Source organism: Solanum tuberosum, unplaced genomic scaffold (assembly GCF_000226075.1).
Source record: "Solanum tuberosum cultivar DM 1-3 516 R44 unplaced genomic scaffold, SolTub_3.0 scf00462, whole genome shotgun sequence".
NCBI lineage: Eukaryota > Viridiplantae > Streptophyta > Magnoliopsida > Solanales > Solanaceae > Solanum > Solanum tuberosum.
In genome coordinates, this window is record NW_006239385.1 from 413,640 (window position 1) to 420,876 (window position 7,237).

General features: G+C 32.4%; 2 long non-coding RNA genes across 6 annotated transcripts; both read left to right on the plus strand.

The window, feature by feature from the left end:
• Positions 1-224: 224 nt before the first annotated feature.
• LOC102580831 (uncharacterized) lies at positions 225-5,014 on the plus strand. 5 transcript variants are annotated; one of them, XR_368633.2, is made up of 6 exons: positions 225-623; positions 1,721-1,796; positions 2,859-3,076; positions 3,707-3,751; positions 4,622-4,787; positions 4,903-5,014. It is a non-coding gene; the product is annotated as an uncharacterized lncRNA (long non-coding RNA). The 5 variants fall into 5 exon arrangements; XR_001471866.1 differs by lacking the exon at positions 225-623 and adding an exon at positions 963-1,359 and having other exon boundaries at positions 4,871-5,014; XR_368634.2 differs by lacking the exon at positions 225-623 and adding an exon at positions 963-1,359.
• Positions 5,015-5,017: 3 nt separating this feature from the next.
• Positions 5,018-6,386, plus strand: LOC107058214 (uncharacterized). Its single transcript, XR_001471863.1, has 4 exons — positions 5,018-5,075; positions 5,175-5,259; positions 5,453-5,538; positions 5,623-6,386. It is a non-coding gene; the product is annotated as an uncharacterized lncRNA (long non-coding RNA).
• The last annotated feature ends 851 nt before the right edge of the window (positions 6,387-7,237 follow it).

Here is a 7,237-nt window from a genome sequence, read left to right on the forward strand (position 1 = left end):
GGAAATCATAAACACTCAAGTAATAATAATATGAACCCCACTTATACAGTAAAAATTAAATTATTCATTGTACAATTAATTAGTGCACTGTTCATCCTCATCAAAGTCAATTAGTGATTGTACACAAGGTTATTTCAGTGGTACTATAAATGTGTACCTATTTCATTGGTTACTGATCACTTTTTCTTTTGAGGTTTCTTTTGAGGGTTTTCTTCTTTAACACGTGTATATGCTTCTTTAACCTAGCAAAACGACGCGTATGCCTAAGGACCCTCAAAGTTCTTTCTCCCCCTGCAATCTCTCTTCTTCCATTTTTATCTTCTCCAACTTTCTATCCTATTTTCTCTTTCACTTTACTTTTTTGCTCTCATTGCTTTCTCATCATCTTCTTCCGGGAGTGTTAATTAAACTTTGTCCTGTTTTGTTGATTGTTTGATATTGCTTTCAATTTTTGCTGCTCGAATTTGTTGGTATATTGCATGGACAAAATTTGAATGTCGAATCCACTTTTTCTTCGTCGACTGTAGACCATCTCAATTTTGTATTGATGGGTCCTATTATAAGAGGGTACAATGGAAAAATTCTTATGCCAAAATCCAGCGAAGACCTCAAAATTCAACTGGGTATGATGTAGATTTCTTCGTCTTTCCTTTTTTTCCCATTCATTCATACCATTTTGCGAAGTACTAAAATTGTCATTCGTAAACCCTAAATGTTAGACTAAACAAAATGAGATTTTTTCCAACAATGGTTACTCATCATTGGCATGGCAAACGGTGTCAAGTCTATGACTGTAAGAAAAAAATTGAATTTATGTGCTTCATTTTTTTCTATATTGATAAATTAAAGGTAAATACTTATACCAAAAGTAATGTATATTGTATTTTATTTGGGACCATTTCATTAAACAAGTACTACTTGGTAATTGCAAATATTCTTAGGCTTCATTCAGCTTTAACACGTGTATATGCTTCTTTAACCTAGCAAAACGACGCGTATGCCTAAGGACCCTCAAAGTTCTTTCTCCCCCTGCAATCTCTCTTCTTCCATTTTTATCTTCTCCAACTTTCTATCCTATTTTCTCTTTCACTTTACTTTTTTGCTCTCATTGCTTTCTCATCATCTTCTTCCAGGAGTGTTAATTAAACTTTGTCCTGTTTTGTTGATTGTTTGATATTGCTTTCAATTTTTGCTGCTCCAATTTGTTGGTATTGCATGGACAAAATTTGAATGTCGAATCCACTTTTTCTTCGGCGACTGTAGACCATCTCAATTTTGTATTGATGGGTCCTATTATAAGAGGGTACAATGGAAAAATTCTTATGCCAAAATCCAGCGAAGACCTCAAAATTCAACTGGGTATGATGTAGATTTCTTCGTCTTTCCTTTTTTTCCCATTCATTCATACCATTTTGCGAAGTACTAAAATTGTCATTCGTAAACCCTAAATGTTAGACTAAACAAAATGAGATTTTTTCCAACAATGGTTACTCATCATTGGCATGGCAAACGGTGTCAAGTCTATGACTGTAAGAAAAAAATTGAATTTATGTGCTTCATTTTTTTCTATATTGATAAATTAAAGGTAAATACTTATACCAAAAGTAATGTATATTGTATTTTATTTGGGACCATTTCATTAAACAAGTACTACTTGGTAATTGCAAATATTCTTAGGCTTCATTCAGCTGATAATACATGTTCTATTTGCTACTTACAGGAGACACACGTATGACCACTTCTGTTCATCATTCTTTATCATTTACTTAGGCTAGGTGCAACTTCCAAAATCTTTGGTATGATAATATTTACTCCTCTGCTTTCAATTTTCAGAAATTTTTAATGGTTTTTTGTTTAATATGCATGTGGCCAGCAAATATGCTAATCTTGATCATTACTTTTGAATTTTAAAGCTCTATATGCATGTTATATGATTTTTTCTGCGGTTTTCACTGTCTAATTGCATCATGTGAAAGGAGAAATTCATGTTTTATGTATGTTTTAGAAGTAATAAAGACTTTTGAATTTTATGGTCTTAAACTAAAAATATATAGGATGTGTCAAAATGCCCTTTTGATCTTGTGGTCCTTAACATGTCATATGAAAAGTTGAAAATAAAGAGTTGCTAAAAAAATAGAGACATTCTCTTAAACGAATCAAGAAGAAAAGGAATACAAACAAATTGAAACGGAGGGAGTAAAATGTGTTCTATTATCCTCTAGGGATGTTATATTTGAGGTGAATTCAGTTTATGTTATAAACATGTGTATATGGTTGTTATCTGCTCAATTATCAATACAAAATTTGTTACTTGATAAGAAAAGTTGTTGTGAATATTGTCTATGTAATACTTACAAAAAATAAAAATGTTGTCGATGTGATATTCACTCGTGAATTGACACTGTTTATTAAAGTTTAAGTTTGTTAATCATATGGTGTTCTACAGTACCAAGTATCTTAACTTAAATATGTTTTTCCTTTTTCTTTCTCTATTCTGACTAAAACTTTTATAAGAGATGTTGATTTGGAAGGAAAATAATAAAAAAGAAGGGGATAAAAGTCTCTTTCACACTATTGAAAGTTTTCCAAATGCACCTAAGGACTTTTTCCAGTTCAGTGGGAATAAACAAGAGATGAATTGAAGTTACTTGACGGTATTGTTGGTGACTCTATTGTTAGGTGAGGAATAAAATTTCACTCCTTAAAAAATCCAATTAGGAATTTTTTTAGAGACATTAAATTATGGTACCTTGTTTAATCAGTTATCCTTGCATCTTCTCCTTTGGTGAATTTATAAAATATTCTAGATTCTATATTCTAGAGAGTAATACAATTCCTCTGTTCTTATATGTTATTAGAAAATGTTGAAACATCGATTTAGATTTCGAGCACCAAGTTCTGAAATCTTACTATTCTCCATTCCAATTGATCTTGGAGTTGCACTTTATATGTGGAAGTAGAAATTTGAGAAGACATCAACACACCTCCAAATAATTAAGAACGTATCATCGAATGTGAAAAGGTCCTACATTGCCCTGTCAGATGAAGGAACATGGAATGTTGCTCGACAATCCAGGTAAAGATTTTACAATAAGCTTATTACACTTCTATGAATACTCTGACATTTGTTAATTCAATTAGGCGCTATTGCTTCATGCATGAGTATTTCTGAAAATAGAGAAATGCAGCTGTTGTTTCAATTATTCTATGGTGATTTTCGGAAACAGAAAAAATGCACAAATAAACTGTTGGTATTACACGATTTCCACCGACATTGTTGGAATATGCTTACTCTTTTTGTGGTTTTACAGCTATAAAGTTTTTTCTCTTCTATTTTCTATGGTTTGTTAAGCATATCTTTTTCAGTTTTAACTGTTCTTTAATCTAAAACTGTTAGGTGGCTTCTATTCACACATTTTCCCTCCAATTTCAATTACTGTATTATTATTAAGCTCACTAAGTAATATTATTAAACCAATAAAGTTCAGTTGTCATTAGAGGTGAAATTGATATGACACGAGATGACATTGTAGAGATTGTACGATTGTTTATATTGAGTTTAGGCTCGATTCATTTGTGGATATTGTTGAATACATATAATTTATCGATTGTCATTGTACTTCTTTCTTGGCACAATGTGGTGGCTATTGTCATGGATCTTCTATTTGTAAATCCAATTTTATCCATGAATACTTATTTTATGCAGATAAACAAATCATGGAAGATCTTGCAATGGAGGTTCCAAGAGAAAGTAAGTCAATATTGTTAATGATTCTCTCTTTTCATACATTATTTTGGGTGATCTTCGCTTCTTCTCAATTTGTTCTATTATACAGATTAGTAGCTCAAGTATTTTTATCTATGGTATTATTGTTAGCTGCGTTCGAAAAAGGAAGTTGTACCTTCATGTAACAAATATGATATTATTATTTCATGGATTGGCTATGACATGCAACAAATCATGAAAGATCTCTCATTGGAGGTTCAAATAGAAAGTATGTCAACATTGTTGGTTGTTACCTTTTTTTTACATTATTTTGGGTGATCTATGCTTCTTCTCAGTTTGTTCTGTTATACGGATTAGTAGCTCAAGTATTTTATATATATGATCTGATTGTTAGCAGAGTTCGGAAATGGGAGGTGTAATCGTATGTAAAGAATATGCTATTATTGTTTCATGGATTGACTGCAACACGCAACAACTCATGGAATATCTTGCATTAGAGGTTCAGAGAGAAACTAAGTCAATATTGTTGTTGGTTCTCTCTTTCTATACATTATTTGGGGTGGTCTTTGCTTCTTCTCAATTTGTTTTGCTATATGGATCAGTAGCTCAAGTGTTTATATATATATATATATACACATACAAAAAATGGATGTAGATAGTCTACCTGTTTTCATATCTGAAGTAATTATACATTGAGCATCATATCTTAACACGTACTTGCATATTATTAACATGTTTGGTCATCCATATTTTCCCTAGCTTGCCACAAGTGTGGATTAATTTTTCCTTCTCTTTCTTTTGTGTTGATATCTCCATTATCCCTTCTTGCTCTCAATTCAATTTATTGATGGGAAGTACTGTACCGACTAAGTGTATAAACTATTTTGATATTAGTGTCTTACAGGTTCAACAGATAAAATAATAGCTGTAACATCAGCAGTTGCACTAGCTGGAGTTTCATTATTGGCAAGCATCGTTTATGTGGGAATTTATAGAAAGGAATAAAAGGTTGCCGCACATCTCCCAACGTCTTCTGATCTATCTCATCCACCTGGTCCTGGTAATTGTAAATCTCACCTCTTTTTAGTTATACTTCTCCGGTCTTTGCTCTTTTCAAATTTCAAGTTTAAATTACCTTTTCAGTAAAGTCAACCGTAGAATTTTTTTGGCATTAGGGAGGCATAGCTGCTATCTCGCTATCTGCAAACAGATTCAACAAGACATAATGTTCTTGAAAATTCTACTATTGGCACCCCCAACGCAGCCCACATCATCTTGGTACAGAGACGGTTTCCTTTCAAACAGGCTGCACTTATCATCTGAGAACCTTCGGAGCTCTCTGAGAAAGGTTTCCTCTTTTATTAACTTAATGTTGCCAATGTGTTCCCTCTGCCAATGTGTACAAACCGAGTCTGCCTTTAAACATCTTTTGTATTTTGTTTGCCAGCTGCAAGTCACCAAGTTCGACCAACTCAACCCAAGACAAGTTAAACAAGGAAAAAGTATACAATCCTTCGCCCATTTCTCAAAAAGTAAGCCCGCTCTTTCCATTATGTTTTCGTATGGCCTATTTATCGTCGCATTATTGTATATTTTGCATTATTACTAATTTACATTGCCAATCTATTTTCTCTAATAACGTGTATAACACCTAACTTATCTAACTTTACCTACTTACATTTTAACTTCATCCTTTAAACATGTTATATGTATTTTGATTACTAGTTGCCAGCCACGATGTCAGACTCAATTCCTGCGCAATTTAGATAAAGGAAAGCAAGTATGCAGCCTATTCACTATCTTTGAAACAGGTAATCCAGCTCTTTGCCTTATATTTTTTTAGTATGGCATATTGATCATCACTTTATTGTAAATTGTGATTGTTTGCACATAAGGGTGCATGTTGGATGTGTCTACTCAGCATTATGCGGCCTTAAATACAGTTCCAATCAAAAGGTTTGTGCTAAATTGATACTCCAATAATATCTACTTCACCTATTACTGAACAGCGAAGCGAGTAATATGATTCTAAAAAAAGGTTCCTAACTGTTCATATTGTGGCACACAAAAATTTGAATACAAAAGAAGAATCTAAACATTTCGAACATATATTAGAACATACAATAATATGTTGAACACATCGCTTGGTGTGAAGTACGATAAAAAAATTGGTGAAAAGAAATTGTGGTATGTACAGATTTAGAGAACAGGGACTCATGTATCATTTCATAGATGATTTAGTCGCTTCCAACGAAAAACCCAACAACTTACAATTATACTTTTCTGATCATGAGAATGAATTGGCTAGCAGAATGGCCAAAAACCCCCAAACTATTAGAGGCAAGGCTAATGACAAAAAGGGTCTTAAGAAGTCATGGTACTTACTCCCTCTGTTTCATCTTTGATTTACTTAAACTAATACTCATTATTATATAGTTAAAGTTTAAAGTTACAATTTATGAGTGCAGTAATTTTAATAGCATCAATTGTTGAGCTTTTTACTGGTAAAACAAAATACATACTAAAATACTTTAGCAGTACAAAAAGAAATATCTATTCATAATATCTTGAGATTGTTTCCTATTAAGCTATTCAAAGAAGGAAACAGTGTGATTGACTTGTCTTTTTGTTTACCTATTTTGATTAAAATAAAGATATTCTCCTTCGCTCCACATTATCATTTTACTTAACAAAAGAAACAATAACTTGTGTACCGAAAGAGGTACCATTTTCTCATGAATTTATCTTGAGTTGAGATTCTTTGGTCAATTTTATCCAATTTTGCTAACAGCAGTCCATTTTCAATCTTAAATTGGTTAAAATACAGCAACGGAATTGGGTATTTATTTAAGGTGACAATGTATATTATTTATTAAACTCTTATGTTTTATTGTGCTTTCTATTTTGGCTTTGAAATTTGGGGCTAAGAAAAAGGTTGGGATGTTCATTGTTCAACTAATTTGAGATATTAGACGATGCTATTGATGTAATGAAATTGGAAGATGCTGTAATTCAAAACATGGTAAAGTCTCTGATTTGTATTCACAAGTTGCAATCCTTGATTGTTTTTCATTGTATTGGGTTATTTTTCATAATATTGGCAATTTTGACAAATGTACAATGATTTTAACTCCACTATGTACATACTTGGTCACCCATGGAAGAAGTTTGAAAAGATAATTTAGCAATTATTTGGAAACATTTCCTCATGTTGGGAACCAAAATGAGGTACAAGAAGCAATGTAAAGTGTACTTCAAACAGAACTTGAGTTGTACGAGTAGGGTTAAAATAGTAAATTCACTCTATTCACTCTCTCACCTCTGCTTCTACTCTTTCTTCTCTGGCTGACAACATTGACATTTATTTTAAACCTTCAACGGAGTTAAACTTTACTTCAGAGTCTCACTCCAACTTCTCAAGTTCGTTCAATTGTTTACCTGGTAAGTATTCTTGTGTGGTATTGACCCTCTTCCCTTGTGAAGTTTTACTCTTTTTTTCCCATTATTGTA